This window comes from Pristiophorus japonicus, unplaced genomic scaffold (assembly GCF_044704955.1).
Source record: "Pristiophorus japonicus isolate sPriJap1 unplaced genomic scaffold, sPriJap1.hap1 HAP1_SCAFFOLD_466, whole genome shotgun sequence".
NCBI classification, from domain to species: Eukaryota; Metazoa; Chordata; class Chondrichthyes; family Pristiophoridae; genus Pristiophorus; species Pristiophorus japonicus.
In genome coordinates this window covers 452,576-469,642 of record NW_027254370.1, presented here as the reverse complement: position 1 = coordinate 469,642, position 17,067 = coordinate 452,576, and the positions used below count along the sequence as shown (strand labels likewise).

The following is a 17,067-nucleotide window of genomic DNA, read 5'->3' as shown; positions in this document are numbered from 1 at the left end:
GAGGTTTTTATAAAGAATAACAAATACCCGGGAGTGTGTTACAGGCTGGAATCCAATCAAGGAGTTCGGGGTTTTATATGTAGAATAACGGATACCCGGGAGTGAGTTACAGGGTGGAATATAATCGAGTGGTTCGGTTTTTTTTTATATAGAATAACGGATACCCGGGAGTGAGTTACAGGCTGGAATCTAATCGAGGGGATCGGCGGATTTATATATAGAATAACAGATACCCGCGAGTGAGTTACAGGCTGGAATCTAATTGAGGGATTCGGGGAAGTTATATACAGACTAACAGATACCCGGGAGTAAGTTACAGGCTGGAATATAATCAAGGCGTTCGGGGCGGTTTTTATATCGAATAACAGATACCCGGGAGTGAGTTACAGGCTGAAATCTAATCGAGGAGTTCGGGGGTTTATATATAGACTAACAGATACCTGGGAGTGAGTTACAGACTGGAATCTAATCGAGGGGTTCAGGAGTTTATATATAGAATAACAGATAGCTTGGAGTGAGTTACAGGCTGGAATCTAATCGAGGAGTTCGGAGTTTTTTTATATAGAATAACAGATACCTGCGAGTGAGTTACAGGCTAGAATCTAATCGAGGGATTCGGGGAAGTTATATACAGACTAACAGACACGCTGGAGTGAGTTTCAGACTGAAATCTAATCGAGGGGTTCTTGGGGTTTATATATAGAATAACAGATACCTGGGAGTGAGTTACAGGCTGGAATCTAATCGAGTGGTTTGGGAGGTTTTTATATAGAATAACAGATACCCGGGAGTATGTTACAGGCTGGAATCTAATCAAGGAGTTCGGGGGTTTATATATAGAATAACGGATACCCGGGAGTGAGTTACAGGCTGGAATCTAATCGAGGTGTTCGGGAGGTGTATATATAGAATAACGGATACCCGGGAGTGAGTTACAGGCTGGCATCTAATCGAGGGATTTGGGGGGGTTCATATATAGAATAACAGATACCCCAGAGTGAGTTACAGGCTGGAATCTAATCGAGGGGTTCTTGGGGTTTATATGTAGAATAACAGATACCCGGGAGTGAGTTACAGTCTGGAATCTAATCGAGGAGTTCGGGGGTTTATATGTAGAATAACAGATACCCGGGAGTGAGTTACAGTCTGGAATCTAATCGAGTGGTTCGGGGTTTTTTTATGCAGAATAACAGATACCCGGTAGTAAGTTACAGGCTGGAATCTAATCGAGGAGTTCGGGGGTTTATATATAGAATAACAGATACCCGGGAGTGAGTTACAGGCTGGAATCTAACCGAGGGGTTCGGGAGGTGTATATATAGAATAACGGATACCTGGGAGTGAGTTACAGGCTGGCATCTAATCGAAGGATTTGGGGGGGTTTTTATATAGAATAACAGACACGCTGGAGTGAGTTACAGGCTGGAATCTAATCGAGGGGTTCTTGGGGTTTTTATATAGAATAACAGATACCTGGGAGTGAGTTACAGGCTGGAATCTAATCGAGGAGTTCGGGGGGTTTATATATAGAATAACAGATACCCGGGAGTGAGTTCCAGGCTGGAATCTAATCGAGGGGTTCGGGGGTTTATATATAGAATAACAGATACCTGGGAGTGAGTTACAGACTGGAATCTAATCGAGGGGTTCAGGGGTTGATATATAGAATAACAGATACCTCAGAGTGAGCTACAGAATGGAATCTAATCGATGGGTTCGGGGGGTGTATACATAGAAAAACAGATACCCGGGAGTGACTTACGGGCTGGAATCTAATTGAGGGGTTCGGTGGATTTATATATCGAATAATGAATACCTGGGAGTGAGTTACAGGCTGGAATCTAATTGAGGGATTCGGGGGTTAAATGTAGAATAACAGATAGCCGGGAGTGAGTTACAGGTTGGAATCTAATTGAGGTGTTCGGGGGGTTTATATATAGAATAACAGATACCCGGGAGTGAGTTACAGGCTGGAATCTAATACTAAACAACTACTAAGCTTTCAGCCCGCTCGGGTGTGCATGTAATCAGTGTGTGATGGGCTGCTGATGACATGTTGTGTGATCTGTTGGTACAGGGCCTTCCTGGTAACCTCCACGGTGCAGAAGGCAGTGCCGACCTCCTGGTAAGCATGGCCCCATTCTGTCTTTAACTGTTCCATTTTAGTCTCTTTATATATTACATAGAAACATAGAAAATAGGTGCAGGAGTAGGCCATTCGGCCCTTCGAGCCTGCACCACCATTCAATAAGATCATGGCTGATCATTCCCTCAGTATCCCTTTCCTGCTTTCTCTCCATACCCCTTGATCCCCTTAGCCGTTACGGCCATATCTGACTCCCTCTTGAATATATCCAGTGAACTGGCATCAACAACTCTCTGTGGCAGGGAATTCCACAGATTAACAACTCTCTGAGTGAAGAAATTTCTCCTCATCTCAGTCCTAAATGGCCTACCCCTTATCCTAAGACTGTGTCCCCTGGTTCTGGACTTCCCCAACATCGGGAACATTCTTCCCGCATCTAACCTGTCCAGTCCCGTCAGAATCTTATACGTTTCTATGAGATCCCCTCTCATCCTTCTAAACTCCAGTGAATACAGGCCCAGTTGATCCAGTCTCTCCTCATATGTCTGTCCAGCTATCCCTGGAATCAGTCTGGTGAACCTTCGCATCACTCCCTCAATAGCAAAAACTTCCTTCCTCAAATTAGGAGACCAAAACTCAACACAATATTCCAGGTGAGGCCTCACCAAGGCCCTGTACAACTGCAGTAAGACCTCCCTGCTCCTATACTCAAATCCCCTAGCTATGAAGGCCAACATACCATTTGCCTTCTTCACCGCCTGCTGTACCTGCATGCCAACTTTCAATGACTGATGAACCATGACACCCAGGTCTCATTGCACCTCCTCTTTTCCTAATCTGCCGCCATTCAGATAATATTCAGCCTTTGTGTTTTTGCCCCGAAAATGGATAACCTCACATTTATCCACATTATACTGTATCTGCCATGCATTTGCCTACTCACCTAACCTGTCCAAGTCACCCTGCAGCCTCTTAGTGTCCTCCTCACAGCTCACACTGCCACCCAGTTTAGTGTCATCTGCAAACTTGGAGATATTACACTCAATTCCTTCATCTAAATCGTTAATGTATATTGTAAATAGCTGGGGTCCCAGCACTGAGCCCTGCGGCACTCCACTAGTCACTGCCTGCCATTCTGAAAAGGACCCGTTTATCCCGACTCTCTTCTTCCTGTCTGCCAACCAGTTCTCTATCCACGTTAATACATTACCCCCAATACCATGTGCTTTGATTTTGCACACCAATCTCTTGTGCTGGACTTTGTGAAAAGCCTTTTGAAAGTCCAAATACACCACATCCACCGGTTCTCTCTTGTCTACTCTGCTAGTTACATCCTCAAAAAATTCCAGAAGATTCGTCAAGCATGATTTCCCTTTCATAAATCCATGCTGACTTGGACCGATCCTATCACTGCTTTCCAAATGCGCTGCTATTTCATCTTTAATAATGATTCCAACATTTTCCCCACTACTGATGTCAGGCTAACCAGTCTCTAATTACCCGTTTTCTATCTCCCTCCTTTTTTAAAAAGTGGTGTTACATTAGCTACCCTCCAGTCCATAGGAACTGATCCAGAGTCGATAGACTGTTGGAAAATGATCACCAATGCATCCACTATTTCTAGGGCCACTTCCTTAAGTACTCTGGGATGCAGACTATCAGGCCCTGGGGATTTATTGGCCTTAATCCCATCAATTTCCCTAACACAATTTCTCGCCTAATAAGGATATCCTTCAGTTCCTCCTTCTCACTAGACCCACTGTCCCTGAGTACATTCGCAAGGTTATTTGTGTCTTCCCTCGTGAAGACAGAACTGAAGTACTTGTTCAATTGGTCTCCCATTTCTTTGTTCCCCATTATAAATTCACCTGAATCTGACTGCAAGGGACCTACGTTTGTCTTCACTAATCTTTTTCTCTTCACATATTTATGGAAGCTTTTGCAGTCAGTTTTTATGTTCCCGGCAAGCTTCCTCTCGTACTCTATTTTCCCCCTCTTAATTAAACCCCTAGTCCTCCTCTGTTGAATTCTAAATTTCTCACAGTCCTCAGGTTTGTTACTTTTTCTAGCTAATTTATATGCTTCTTCCCGGTTTTAATACTATTCTTAATTTCCCTTGTTAGCTATGGTTGAGCCACCTTCCCTGTTTTATTTTTACTCCAGACAGGGATGTACAATTGTTGAAGTTCATCCATGTGATCTATAAATGTTTGTCATTGCCTATCCACCGTCGAACCTTTAAGTATCATTTGCCAGTCTATTCTAGCCAATTCATGCCTCATACCGTCGAAGTTAGCATTCCTTCAGTTCAGGACGCTAGTTTCTGAATTAACTGTGTCACTCTCCATTTAATAAAGAATTCTACCATATTCTGGTCACTCTTCCCCAAGGGGCATCGCGCAACAAGATTGTTAATTGGTCCCTTCTCATTACACATCACCCAGTCTAGGATTGCCAGCTCTTTCGTTGGTTCCTCGACATATTGGTCTAGAAAACCATCCCGAATACACTCCAGGAAATCCCCTTCCACAGTGTCGCAGTTTCCTAGTGTCTCTGTGTCTCAGTATCCCAGTGTCCTAGTTTCTCTGTGACTCTGTGTCTCAATGTCCCAGTGTCCAAGTGACCTTGTGTATCAGTGTCCCAGTGTCCTAGTGCATCTGTGTCTCAGTGTGCCAGTGTCCTTCTGTCTCAGTGTCCCAGTGTCCTCGTGACTTAGTGTCTCAGTATCCAGTGTCCCAGTGTCCTTGTGTCTCAGTGTCCCAGTGTCCCAGTGCCCTCGTGTCTCTGTGTCTCTGTGTCTCTGTGTCCCAGTGTCCTAGTGTCTCAGTGTCCCAGTGTCCCAGTGCGCTCGTGTCTCTGTGTTTCTGTGTCTCTGTGTCCCAGTGTCCCAGTGTCCTAGTGTCTCTGTGCTTCTGTGTCCCAGTGTCCTCGTGTCTCTGTGTTTCTGTGTCTCTGCGTCTCTATGTCCCAGTGTCCTAGTGTCTCTGTGTCCCAATGTCCCAGCGTCCCAGTGTCCCAGTGTCCCAGTTTCCTTATGTTTCAGTGTCCCAGTGTCCTTGTGTCCAGTGTCCCAGTGTCCCAGCATCACAGTGTCCTCGTGTCTCAGTGTCCCCGTGTCCTCGTGTCTCAGTGTCCCCGTGTCCTCGTGTCTCAGTGTCCCCGTGTCCTCGTGTATCAGTGTCCCCATGTCCTCATGTCTCAGTGTCCCCGTGTCCTCGTGTCTCAGTGTCGCAGTGTCGCAGTGTCCCAGTGTCCTCGTGTCTCAGTGTCCCCGGGTCCTCGTGTCTCAGTGTCGCAGTGTCCCAGTGCCCCAGTGTCTTCGTGTCTCAGTTTCTCAGTATCCCAGTGCCCCAGTGCCCCAATGTCAATATGTCTCTGTGTATCGTGTCTCAGTGTCCCAGTGGCTCAGTGACCCAGTGTCCTTGTGTCTCTGTGTCCCAGTGTCCCAGTGTCCTAGTGTCTCTGTGTCCCAGTGTCCCAGTGTCTCAGTGTCTCAGTGTCCCAGTATCCCAGTGTCCTCGTGTCTCAGTGTCCCAGTGTAATCGTGTCTCACAGCCTCAGTGTCTCAGTGTCCCAGTGTCCTGGTGTCTCTGTGTCTCTCTGTCCCAGCGTCCTAGTGCCTCTGTGTCACTTTGTGCCAGTGTCTCAGTGTTTCAGTGTCTCAGTGTCCCAGTGTCCTCGTGTCTCAGTATCTCAGTGTCCTACTGTCTCTGTGTCCCAGTGTCTCAGTGTCCCGGTGTCCTAGTGTCCTAGTGTCTCTGTGTCTCTGTGTCTCTGTGTCCCAGTGTCCTAGTGTCTCTGTGTCTCTGTGTCTCTGTGTCTCTGTGTCTCTGTGTCCCAGTGTCCTAGTGTCTCTGGGTCTCTGTGTCTCTGTGTCCCAGTGTCCTCGTGTCTCAGCGTCTCAGTGTCCCAGTGCCCTAGTGTCTCTGTGTCCCAGTGTCCCAGTGTCCCAGTATCCCAGTGTCCCAGTGTCTCTGTATCCCAGTGTCCTTGTGTCTCAGTGTCCCAGTGTCCCAGTGCCCTCGTGTCTCTGTGTCTCTGTGTCTCTGTGTCCCAGTGTCCCAGTGTCCTAGTGTCTCTGTGTCCCAGTGTCCCAGTGCCCTCGTGTCTCTGTGTCTCTGTGTCTCTGTGTCCCAGTGTCCTAGTGTCTCTGTGCCCCAATGTCCCAGTGTCCCAGTGTCCCAGTTTCCTCATGTTTCAGTGTCCCAGTGTCCTTGTGTCCAGTGTCCCAGTGTCCCAGTGTCACAGTGTCCTAGTGTCTCAGTGTCTCAGTGTCCCAGTGTCTCAGTGTCTCAGTGTCCCAGTGTCCCAGTGTCCTCGTGTCTCAGTGTCCCAGTGTCCTCGTGTCTCAGTGTCCCAGTGTCCCAGTGCCTCTGTGTCCCAGTGTCCCAGTGTCCTTGTGTCCCTGTGCTTTTGTGTTCCATTGTCCTAGTGTCTCTATGTCTCTGTGCCTCTGTGTCCCAGTGTATCTGTGTTCCAGTGTCACCGCGACCCAGTGTCCCAATGTCCTAGTGTCCTCGTGTCTCAGTGTCTCAGTGTCCCAGTGTCTCTGTGTCCCAGTGTCCTCGTGACTCAGTGTCCAAGTGTCCCAGTGTCTTCGTGTCTCAGTTTCTTAGTGTCCCAGTGCCCCAGTGTCAATATGTCTCTGTGTATCGTGTCTCAGTGTCCCAGTGTCTCAATGTCCCAGTGTCTTCGTGTCTCAGTTTCTTAGTGTCCCAGTGCCCCAGTGTCAATATGTCTCTGTGTATCGTGTCTCAGTGTCCCAGTGTCCCAGTGTCCTCGTGTCTCAGTGTCCCAGTATCCCAGTGCCTCTGTGTCCCAGTGTCCCAGTGTCCTAGTGTCTCTGTGCTTTTGTGTTCCAGTGTCCTAGTGTCTCTATGTCTCTGTGCCTCTGTGTCCTTGTGTCCCAGTGTCCCAGTGTCCCAGTGTCCTCGTGTTTCAGTGTCTCAGTGTCGCTGTGTCCCAGTGTCCTTGTGTCTCTGTGTCCCAGTGTCTCAGTGTCTCAGTGTCTCAGTGTCCCAGTGTCCCAGTGTCCCAGTGTCCCAGTGTCCTCGTGTTTCACTGTCGCTGTGTCCCAGTGTCCTTGTGTCTCTGTGTCTCTGTGTCCCAGTGTCTTCGTGTCTCAGTGTCTCAGTGTCCCAGTGTCCCAGTGTCCCAGTGTCCTCGTGTTTCACTGTCTCAGTGTCCCAGTGTCCCAGTGTCCTTGTGTCTCTGTGTCCCAGTGTCCCAGTGTCCCTGTGTCCTAGTGTCTCTGTGTCCCAGTGTCCCAGTGTCTCAGTGTCCCAGTATCCCAGTGTCCTCGTGTCTCAGTGTCCCAGTGTAATCGTGTCTCACTGCCTCAGTGTCTCAGTGTCTCTGTGTCCTGGTGTCTCTGTGTCTCTTTGTCCCAGCGTCCTAGTGCCTCTGTGTCACTTTGTGCCAGTGTCTCAGTGTCTCAGTGTCCCAGTGTCCTCGTGTCTCAGTATCACAGTGTCCTACTGTCTCTGTGTCCCAGTGTCTCAGTGTCCCGGTGTCCCAGTGTCCTAGTGTCTCTGTGTCTCTGTGTCTCTGTGTCCCAGTGTCCTAGTGTCTCTGGGTCTCTGTGTCTCTGTGTCCCAGTGTCCTCGTGTCTCAGCGTCTCAGTGTCCCAGTGCCCTAGTGTCTCTGTGTCCCAGTGTCCCAGTGTCCCAGTATCCCAGTGTCCCAGTGTCTCTGTGTCTCTGTATCCCAGTGTCCTTGTGTCTCAGTGTCCCAGTGTCCCAGTGCCCTCGTGTCTCTGTGTCTCTGTGTCTCCGTGTCCCAGTGTCCCAGTGTCCTAGTGTCCCTGTGTCCCAGTGTCCCAGTGCCCTCGTGTCTCTGTGTCTCTGTGTCTCTGTGTCCCAGTGTCCTAGTGTCTCTGTGTCCCAATGTCCCAGCGTCCCAGTGTCCCAGTTTCCTCATGTTTCAGTGTCCCAGTGTCCTTGTGTCCAGTGTCCCAGTGTCCCAGTGTCACAGTGTCCTAGTGTCTCAGTGTCTCAGTGTCCCAGTGTCCCAGTGTCCTAGTGTCCTAGTGTCCTAGTGTCTCTGTGTCTCAGTGTCTCAGTGTCTCAGTGTCTCAGTGTCCCAGTGTCCTCGTGTCTCAGTGTCCCAGTGTCCTCGTGTCTCAGTGTCTCAGTGCCGCAGTGTCCCAGTGTCCCAGTGTCCTCGTGTCTCAGTGTCCCAGTGTCCTCGTGTCTCAGTGTCCCAGTGTCCTCGTGTCTCAGTGTCTCAGTGCCGCAGTGTCCCAGTATCCCAGTGTCCTCGTGTCTCAGTGTCCCAGTGTCCTCGTGTCTCAGTGTCTCAGTGCCGCAGTGTCCCAGTGTCTTCGTGTCTCAGTTTCTCAGTATCCCAGTGCCCCAGTGCCCCAATGTCAATATGTCTCTGTGTATCGTGTCTCAGTGTCCCAGTGTCTCAGTGACCCAGTGGTCCAGTGTCCTAGTGCCTCTGTGTCTCTGTGTCGCTGTGTCTCTGTGTCTCAGTGTCCCAGTGTCCTAGTGTCTCTGTGTCTCAGTGGCCCAGTGTCCTAGTGTCTCTGTGTCTCAGTGTCCAAGTGTCTCACTGACTCAGTGTCCCAGAGACCTCGTGTCTCAGTGTCTCAGTGTCCCAGTGTCCCAGTGTCTCTGTGTCCCAGTGTCCCAGTGTCCTCGTGTCTCAGTGTCCCAGTGTCCCAGTATCTTCGTGTCTCAGTTTCTCAGTATCCCAGTGCCCCAGTGACAATATGTCTCTATGTATCGTGTCTCAGTGTCCCAGTGTCTCAATGTCCCAGTGTCTTCGTGTCTCAGTGTCCCAGTGTCCCAGTGTCCTAGTGTCTCTGTGTCTCAGTGTCTCAGTGTTCCAGTGTCCAAGTGTCTCAGTGTCTCAGTGTCCCAGTGTCCTCGTGTCTCAGTGTCCCAGTGTCCCAGTGCCTCTGTGTCCCAGTGTCCCAGTGTCCCAGTGTCCTTGTGTCTCTGTGCTTTTGTGTTCCAGTGTCCTAGTGTCTCTATGTCTCTGTGCCTCTGTGTCCCAGTGTATCTGTGTTCCAGTGTCACCGCGACCCAGTGTCCCAATGTCCCAGTGTCCTCATGTCTCAGTGTCCCAGTGTCCCAGTGTCCTTGTGTCCCAGTGTCCCAGTGTCCTCGTGTTTCAGTGTTTCAGTGTCGCTGTGTCCCAGTGTCCTTGTGTCTCTGTGTCCCAGTGCCCCAGTGTCCCAGTGTCCTCGTGTCTCAGTGTCTCAGTGTCCCAGTGTCCCAGTGTCTCTGTGTCCCAGTGTCCCAGTGTACTGGTGTCTCTGTGCTTTTGTGACCCAGTGTCCTAGTGTCTCTGTGTCTCTGTGCCTCTGTGTCCCAGTGTCTCAATGTCCCAGTGTCCTCATGTCTCAGTGTCCCAGTGTCCTTGTGTCCCAGTGTCCCAGTGTCCTCGTGCTTCACTGTCTCAGTGTCCCAGTGTCCCAGTGTGCTTGTGCCTCTGTGTCTCTGTGTCCCAGTGTCCTAGTGTCTTTGTGTCCCAGTGTCCCAGTGTCTCAGTGTCCCAGTATCCCAGTGTCCTCGTGTCTCAGTGTCCCAGTGTTATCGTGTCTCACTGCCTCAGTGTCTCAGTGTCCCAGTGTCCTGGTGTCTCTGTGTCTCTCTGTCCCAGCGTCCTAGAGTCTCTGTGTCACTTTGTGCCAGTGTCTCAGTGTCGCAGTGTCCCAGTGTCCACATGGCTCAGTGTCTCAGTGTCCCAGTGTCCTCGTGTCTCAGTATCTCAGTACCTCAGTGTCTCAGTGTCCCAGTGTCTCAGTGTCTCAGAGTCTCAGTGTCTCAGTGTCCCAGTGTCCTTGTGCCCCAGTGTCCCAGTGTGCCAGTGTCCCAGGGTCCATGTGCCCCAGTGTCCCAGTGTCCTCGTATCTCAGTGTCTCAGTGTCCTAATGTCTCTGTGTCCCAGTGTCTCAGTGTCCTGGTGTCCTAGTGTCCTAGTGTCTCTGTGTCTCTGTGTCTCTGTGTCCCAGTGTCCTCGTGTCTCTGGGTCTCTGTGTCTCTGTGTCCCAGTGTCCTCGTGTCTCAGTGTCTCAGTGTCCCAGTGCCCTAGTGTCCCAGTGTCCCAGTGTCTTCGTGTCGCAGTGTCTCAGTGTCCTTGTGTCCCAGTGTCTCAGTGTCCCAGTGTCTTCGTGTTGCAGTGTCTCAGTGTCCTTGTGTCCCAGTGTCTCAGTGTCCCAGTGTCCCAGTGTCCTCGTGTACTCAGTGTACCAGTGTCCCAGTGCCCTAGTGTCTCTGTGCCCCAGTGTCACAGTGTCCCAGTGTCTTTGTGTCGCAGTGTCTCAGTGTCCTTGTGTCCCAGTGTCTCAGTGTCCCAGTGTCTTAGTGTTGCAGTGTCTCAGTGTCCTTGTGTCCCAGTGTCCCAGTGTCCCAGTGTCCTCGTGTCTCAGTGTCTCAGTGCGCCAGTGCCCTAGTGTCTCTATGCCCCAGTGTCCCAGTGTCCCATTGTCTTCGTGTCGCAGTGTCTCAGTGTCCTTGTGTCCCAGTGTCCCATTGTCCCAGTGTCCTCGTGTCACAGTGTCCCAGTGTCTTCGTGTCGCAGTGTCTCAGTGTCCTTGTGTCCCAGTGTCTCAGTGTCCCAGTGTCCCAGTGTCCTCGTGTCTCAGTGTCACAGTGTCTCAGTGTCCTTGTGTCTCAGTGTCCCAGTGTCCCAGTGTCCTCGTGTCTCAGTGTCTCAGTGTCCTTGTGTCCCAGTGCCCTAGTGTCTCTGTGTCCCAGTGCCCTAGTGTCTCTGTGTCTCAGTGTCCTTGTGTCCCAGTGCCCCAGTGTCCTCGTGTCTCAGTGCCTCAGTATCCCAGTGTCCCAGTGTCCCAGTGTCCCAGTGTCTCTGTGTCCCAGTGTCCCAGTGTACTGGTGTCTCTGTGCTTTTGTGACCCAGTGTCCTAGTGTCTCTGTGTCTCTGTGCCTCTGTGTCCCAGTGTCCCAATGTCCCAGTGTCCTCATGTCTCAGTGTCCTCGTGTCACAGTGTCCCAGTGTCTTCGTGTCGCAGTGTCTCAGTGTCCTTGTGTCCCAGTGTCCCAGTGTCTCAGTGTCCCAGTGTCCCAGTGTCCTCGTGTCTCAGTGTCACAGTGTCTCAGTGTTCTTGTGTCTCAGTGTCCCAGTGTCCCAGTGTCCTCGTGTCTCAGTGTCTCAGTGTCCTTGTGTCTCAGTGTCCCAGTGTTCCAGTGTCCTCGTGTCTCAGTGTCTCAGTGTCCTTGTGTCCCAGTGCCCTCGTGTCTCTGTGTCTCAGTGTCCTTGTGTCCCAGTGTCCCAGTGTCCTCATGTCTCAGTGCCTCAGTGTCCCAGTGTCCCAGTGTCCCAGTGTCCCAGTGTCTCTGTGTCCCAGTGTCCCAGTGTACTGGTGTCTCTGTGCTTTTGTGACCCAGTGTCCTAGTGTCTCTGTGTCTCTGTGCCTCTGTGTCCCAGTGTCCCAATGTCCCAGTGTCCTCATGTCTCAGTGTCCCAGTGTCCCAGTGTCTTTGTGTCCCAGTGTCCTCGTGCTTCACTGTCTCAGTGTCCCAGTGTCCCAGTGTACTTGTGTCTCTGTGTCTCTGTGTCCCAGTGTCCTAGTGTCTCAGTGTCCCAGTATCCCAGTGTCCTCGTGTCTCAGTGTCCCAGTGTTATCGTGTCTCACTGCCTCAGTGTCTCAGTGTCCCAGTGTCCTGGTGTCTCTGTGTCTCTCTGTCCCAGCGTCCTAGAGTCTCTGTGTCACTTTGTGCCAGTGTCTCAGTGTCTCAGTGTCCTCGTGTCTCAGTATCTCAGTGCCTCAGTGTCTCAGTGTCCCATTGTCTCAGTGTCTCAGAGTCTCAGTGTCTCAGTGTCCCAGTGTCCTTGTGCCCCAGTGTCCCAGTGTGCCAGTGTCCCAGGGTCCATGTGCCCCAGTGTCTCAGTGTCCTTGTGTCCCAGTGTCTCAGTGTCCCAGTGTCTTCGTGTTGCAGTGTCTCAGTGTCCTTGTGTCCCAGTGTCTCAGTGTCCCAGTGTCCCAGTGTCCTCGTGTCTCAGTGTACCAGTGTCCCAGTGCCCTAGTGTCTCTGTGCCCCAGTGTCACAGTGTCCCAGTGTCTTTGTGTCGCAGTGTCTCAGTGTCCTTGTGTCCCAGTGTCTCAGTGTCCCAGTGTCTTAGTGTTGCAGTGTCTCAGTGTCCTTGTGTCCCAGTGTCTCAGTGTCCCAGTGTCCCAGTGTCCTCGTGTCTCAGTGTCTCAGTGTGCCAGTGCCCTAGTGTCTCTGTGCCCCAGTGTCCCAGTGTCCCAGTGTCCCAATGTCTTCGTGTCGCAGTGTCTCAGTGTCCTTGTGTCCCAGTGTCCCATTGTCCCAGTGTCCTCGTGTCACAGTGTCCCAGTGTCTTCGTGTCGCAGTGTCTCAGTGTCCTTGTGTCCCAGTGTCTCAGTGTCCCAGTGTCCCAGTGTCCTCGTGTCTCAGTGTCACAGTGTCTCAGTGTCCTTGTGTCTCAGTGTCCCAGTGTCCCAGTGTCCTCGTGTCTCAGTGTCTCAGTGTCCTTGTGTCCCAGTGCCCTAGTGTCTCTGTGTCCCAGTGCCCTAGTGTCTCTGTGTCTCAGTGTCCTTGTGTCCCAGTGTCCTCGTGTCTCAGTGTCTCAGTGTCCTTGTGTCCCAGTGCCCTAGTGTCTCTGTGTCCCAGTGCCCTAGTGTCTCTGTGTCTCAGTGTCCTTGTGTCCCAGTGTCCCAGTGTCCTCGTGTCTCAGTGCCTCAGTGTCCCAGTGTCCCAGTGTCCCAGTGTCTCTGTGTCCCAGTGTCCCAGTGTACTGGTGTCTCTGTGCTTTTGTGACCCAGTGTCCTAGTGTCTCTGTGTCTCTGTGCCTCTGTGTCCCAGTGTCCCAATGTCCCAGTGTCCTCATGTCTCAGTGTCCTCGTGTCACAGTGTCCCAGTGTCTTCGTGTCGCAGTGTCTCAGTGTCCTTGTGTCCCAGTGTCTCAGTGTCCCAGTGTCCCAGTGTCCTCGTGTCTCAGTGTAACAGTGTCTCAGTGTCCTTGTGTCTCAGTGTCCCAGTGTCCCAGTGTCCTCGTGTCTCAGTGTCTCAGTGTCCTTGTGTCTCAGTGTCCCAGTGTTCAAGTGTCCTCGTGTCTCAGTGTCTCAGTGTCCTTGTGTCCCAGTGCCCTCGTGTCTCTGTGTCTCAGTGTCCTTGTGTCCCAGTGTCCCAGTGTCCTCGTGTCTCAGTGCCTCAGTGTCCCAGTGTCCCAGTGTCCCAGTGTTCCAGTGTCTCTGTGTCCCAGTGTCCCAGTGTACTGGTGTCTCTGTGCTTTTGTGACCCAGTGTCCTAGTGTCTCTGTGTCTCTGTGCCTCTGTGTCCCAGTGTCCCAATGTCCCAGTGTCCTCATGTCTCAGTGTCCTCGTGTCACAGTGTCCCAGTGTCTTCGTGTCGCAGTGTCTCAGTGTCCTTGTGTCCCAGTGTCTCAGTGTCCCAGTGTCCCAGTGTCCTCGTGTCTCAGTGTAACAGTGTCTCAGTGTCCTTGTGTCTCAGTGTCCCAGTGTCCCAGTGTCCTCGTGTCTCAGTGTCTCAGTGTCCTTGTGTCTCAGTGTCCCAGTGTTCAAGTGTCCTCGTGTCTCAGTGTCTCAGTGTCCTTGTGTCCCAGTGCCCTCGTGTCTCTGTGTCTCAGTGTCCTTGTGTCCCAGTGTCCCAGTGTCCTCGTGTCTCAGTGCCTCAGTGTCCCAGTGTCCCAGTGTTCCAGTGTCTCTGTGTCCCAGTGTCCCAGTGTACTGGTGTCTCTGTGCTTTTGTGACCCAGTGTCCTAGTGTCTCTGTGTCTCTGTGCCTCTGTGTCCCAGTGTCCCAATGTCCCAGTGTCCTCATGTCTCAGTGTCCCAGTGTCCCAGTGTCCTTGTGTCCCAGTGTCCTCGTGCTTCACTGTCTCAGTGTCCCAGTGTCCCAGTGTACTTGTGTCTCTGTGTCTCTGTGATCCAGTGTCCTAGTGTCTCAGTGTCCCAGTATCCCAGTGTCCTCGTGTCTCAGTGTCCCAGTGTTATCGTGTCTCACTGCCTCAGTGTCTCAGTGTCCCAGTGTCCTGGTGTCTCTGTGTCTCTCTGTCCCAGCGTCCTAGAGTCTCTGTGTCACTTTGTGCCAGTGTCTCAGTGTCTCAGTGTCCCAGTGTCCCAGTGTCCTCATGGCTCAGTGTCTCAGTGTCCCAGTGTCCTCGTGTCTCAGTATCTCAGTGCCTCAGTGTCTCAGTGCCCCAGTGTCTCAGTGTCTCAGAGTCTCAGTGTCTCAGTGTCCCAGTGTCCTTGTGCCCCAGTGTCCCAGTGTGCCAGTGTCCCAGGGTCCATGTGCCCCAGTGTCCCAGTATCCTCGTATCTCAGTGTCTCAGTGTGCTAATGTCTCTGTGTCCCAGTGTCTCAGTGTCCCGGTGTCCTAGTGTCCTAGTGTCTCTGTGTCTCTGTGTCTCTGTGTCCCAGTGTCCTAGTGTTTCTGGGTCTCTGTGTCTCTGTGCCCCAGTGTACTCGTGTCTCAGTGTCTCAGTGTCCCAGTGCCCCAGTGTCCCAGTGTCCCAGTGTCCCAGTGTCTTCGTGTCACAGTGTCTCAGCGTCACAGTGTCCCAGTGTCCCAGTGTCCCAGTGTCTTCGTGTCGCAGTGTCTCAGTGTCCTTGTGTCCCAGTGTCTCAGTGTCCCAGTGTCCCAGTGTCCTCGTGTCTCAGTGTCCCAGTGTCTTCGTGTCACACTGTCTCAGCGTCACAGTGTCCCAGTGTCCCAGTGTCTTCGTGTCTCAGTGTCTCAGTGTCCTTGTGTCCCAGTGTCCCAGTGTCCCAGTGTCCCAGTGTCTTCGTGTCACAGTGTCTCAGCGTCACAGTGTCCCAGTGTCCCAGTGTCTTCGTGTCGCAGTGTCTCAGTGTCCTTGTGTCCCAGTGTCTCAGTGTCCCAGTGTCCCAGTGTCCTCGTGTCTCAGTGTCCCAGTGTCTTCGTGTCCCAGTGTCCCAGTGTCCCAGTGTCCCAGTGTCTTCGTGTCGCAGTGTCCTTGTGTCCCAGTGTCTCAGTGTCCCAGTGTCCCAGTGTCCTCGTGTCTCAGTGTCCCAGTGTCTTCGTGTCGCAGTGTCTCAGTGTCCTTGTGTCCCAGTGTCTCAGTGTCCCAGTGTCCTCGTGTCTCAGTGTCCGAGTGTCTCAGTGTCCTTGTGTCCCAGTGTCTCAGCGTCCCAGTGTCCCAGTGTCCTCGTGTCTCAGTGTCTCAGTGTCCTTGTGTCCCAGTGCCCTAGTGTCTCTGTGTCTCAGTGTCCTTGTGTCCCAGTGTCCCATTGTACCAGTGTCCTCGTGTCTCAGTGTCCCAGTGTCTTCGTGTCGCAGTGTCTCAGTGTCCTTGTGTCCCAGTGTCCCAGTGTCCCAGTGTCCTCGTGTCTCAGTGTCCCAGTGTCTTCGTGTCACACTGTCTCAGCGTCACAGTGTCCCAGTGTCCCAGTGTCTTCATGTCGCAGTGTCTCAGTGTCCTTGTGTCCCAGTGTCCCAGTGTCCCAGTGTCTTCGTGTCACAGTGCCTCAGCGTCACAGTGTCCCAGTGTCCCAGTGTCCCAGTGTCTTCGTGTCGCAGTGTCTCAGTGTCCTTGTGTCCCAGTGTCTCAGTGTCCCAGTGTCCCAGTGTCCCCGTGTCTCAGTGTCCCAGTGTCTTCGTGTTGCAGTGTCTCAGTGTCCTTGTGTCCCAGTGTCTCAGTGTCCCAGTGTCCCAGTGTCCTCGTGTCTCAGTGTCCCAGTGTCTTCGTGTCGCAGTGTCTCAGTGTCCTTGTGTCCCAGTGTCTCAGTGTCCCAGTGTCCTCGTGTCTCAGTGTCCCAGTGTCTTCGTGTCGCAGTGTCTCAGTGTCCTTGTGTCCCAGTGTCTCAGTGTTCCAGTGTCCTCGTGTCTCAGTGTCCCAGTGTCTCAGTGTCCTTGTGTCCCAGTGTCTCAGCGTCCCAGTGTCCCAGTGTCCTCGTGTCTCAGTGTCTCAGTGTCCTTGTGTCCCAGTGCCCTAGTGTCTCTGTGTCTCAGTGTCCTTGTGTCCCAGTGTCCCATTGTACCAGTGTCCTCGTGTCTCAGTGTCCCAGTGTCTTCGTGTCGCAGTGTCTCCGTGCCCTTGTGTCCCAGTGTCCCAGTGTCCTCGTGTCTCAGTGTCCCAGTGTCTTCGTGTCGCAGTGTCTTCGTGTCGCAGTGTCTCAGTGTACTTGTGTCCCAGTGTCCCAGTGTCCTCGTGTCTCAGTGTCCCAGTGTCTTCGTGTCGCAGTGTCTCAGTGTCCTTGTGTCCCAGTGCCTCAGTGTCCCAGTGTCCCAGTGTCCTCCTGTCTCAGTGTCCCAGTGTCTTCGTGTCGCAGTGTCTCAGTGTCCTTGTGTCCCAGTGTCTCAGTGTCCCAGTGTCCCAGTGTCCTCGTGTCTCAGTGTCCCAGTGTCTTCGTGTCGCAGTGTCTCAGTGTCCTTGTGTCCCAGTGTCTCAGTGTCCCAGTGTCCCAGTGTCCTCGTGTCCCAGTGTCCCAGTGTCTTCGTGTCGCAGTGTCTCAGTGTCCTTGTGTCCCAGTGTCCCAGTGTCCTCGTGTCTCAGTGTCCCAGTGTCTTCATGTCGCAGTGTCTCAGTGTCCTTGTGTCCCAGTGTCCCAGTGTCCTCGTGTCTCAGTGTCCTCGTGTCTCAGTGTCCCAGTGTCTTCGTGTCGCAGTGTCTCAGTGTTCTTGTGTCCCAGTGTCCCAGTGTCTTCGTGTCGCAGTGTCTCAGTGTCCTTGTGTCCCAGTGTCTCAGTGTCCCAGTGTCCCAGTGTCCCAGTGTCCTCGTGTCTCAGTGTCCCAGTGTATTCGTGTCGCAGTGTCTCAGTGTCCTTGTGTCCCAGTGTCTCAGTGTCCTAGTGTCCCAGTGTCCTCGTGTCCCAGTGTCTTCCTGTCGCAGTGTCTCAGTGTCCTTGTGTCCCAGTGTCTCAGTGTCTCAGTGTCCCAGTGTCCTCGTGTCCCAGTGTCCCAGTGTCTTCGTGTCGCAGTGTCTCTGTGTACTTATGTCCCAGTGTCCCAGTGTCCTCGTGTGTCAGTGTCCCAGTGTCTTCGTGTCGCAGTGTCTCAGTGTCCTTGT

At 52.4% G+C, this 17,067-nt stretch overlaps 1 long non-coding RNA gene across 1 annotated transcript in view; it reads left to right on the top strand.

The window, feature by feature from the left end:
• LOC139252421 (uncharacterized) overlaps nt 1-17,067 on the top strand; it is a 372,936-nt gene that overhangs the window by 22,522 nt on the left and 333,347 nt on the right. The window contains exon 5 of the long non-coding RNA XR_011591482.1: nt 2,078-2,125. This is a non-coding gene — a long non-coding RNA (uncharacterized lncRNA). The remainder of the gene's footprint in view (nt 1-2,077; nt 2,126-17,067) is intronic.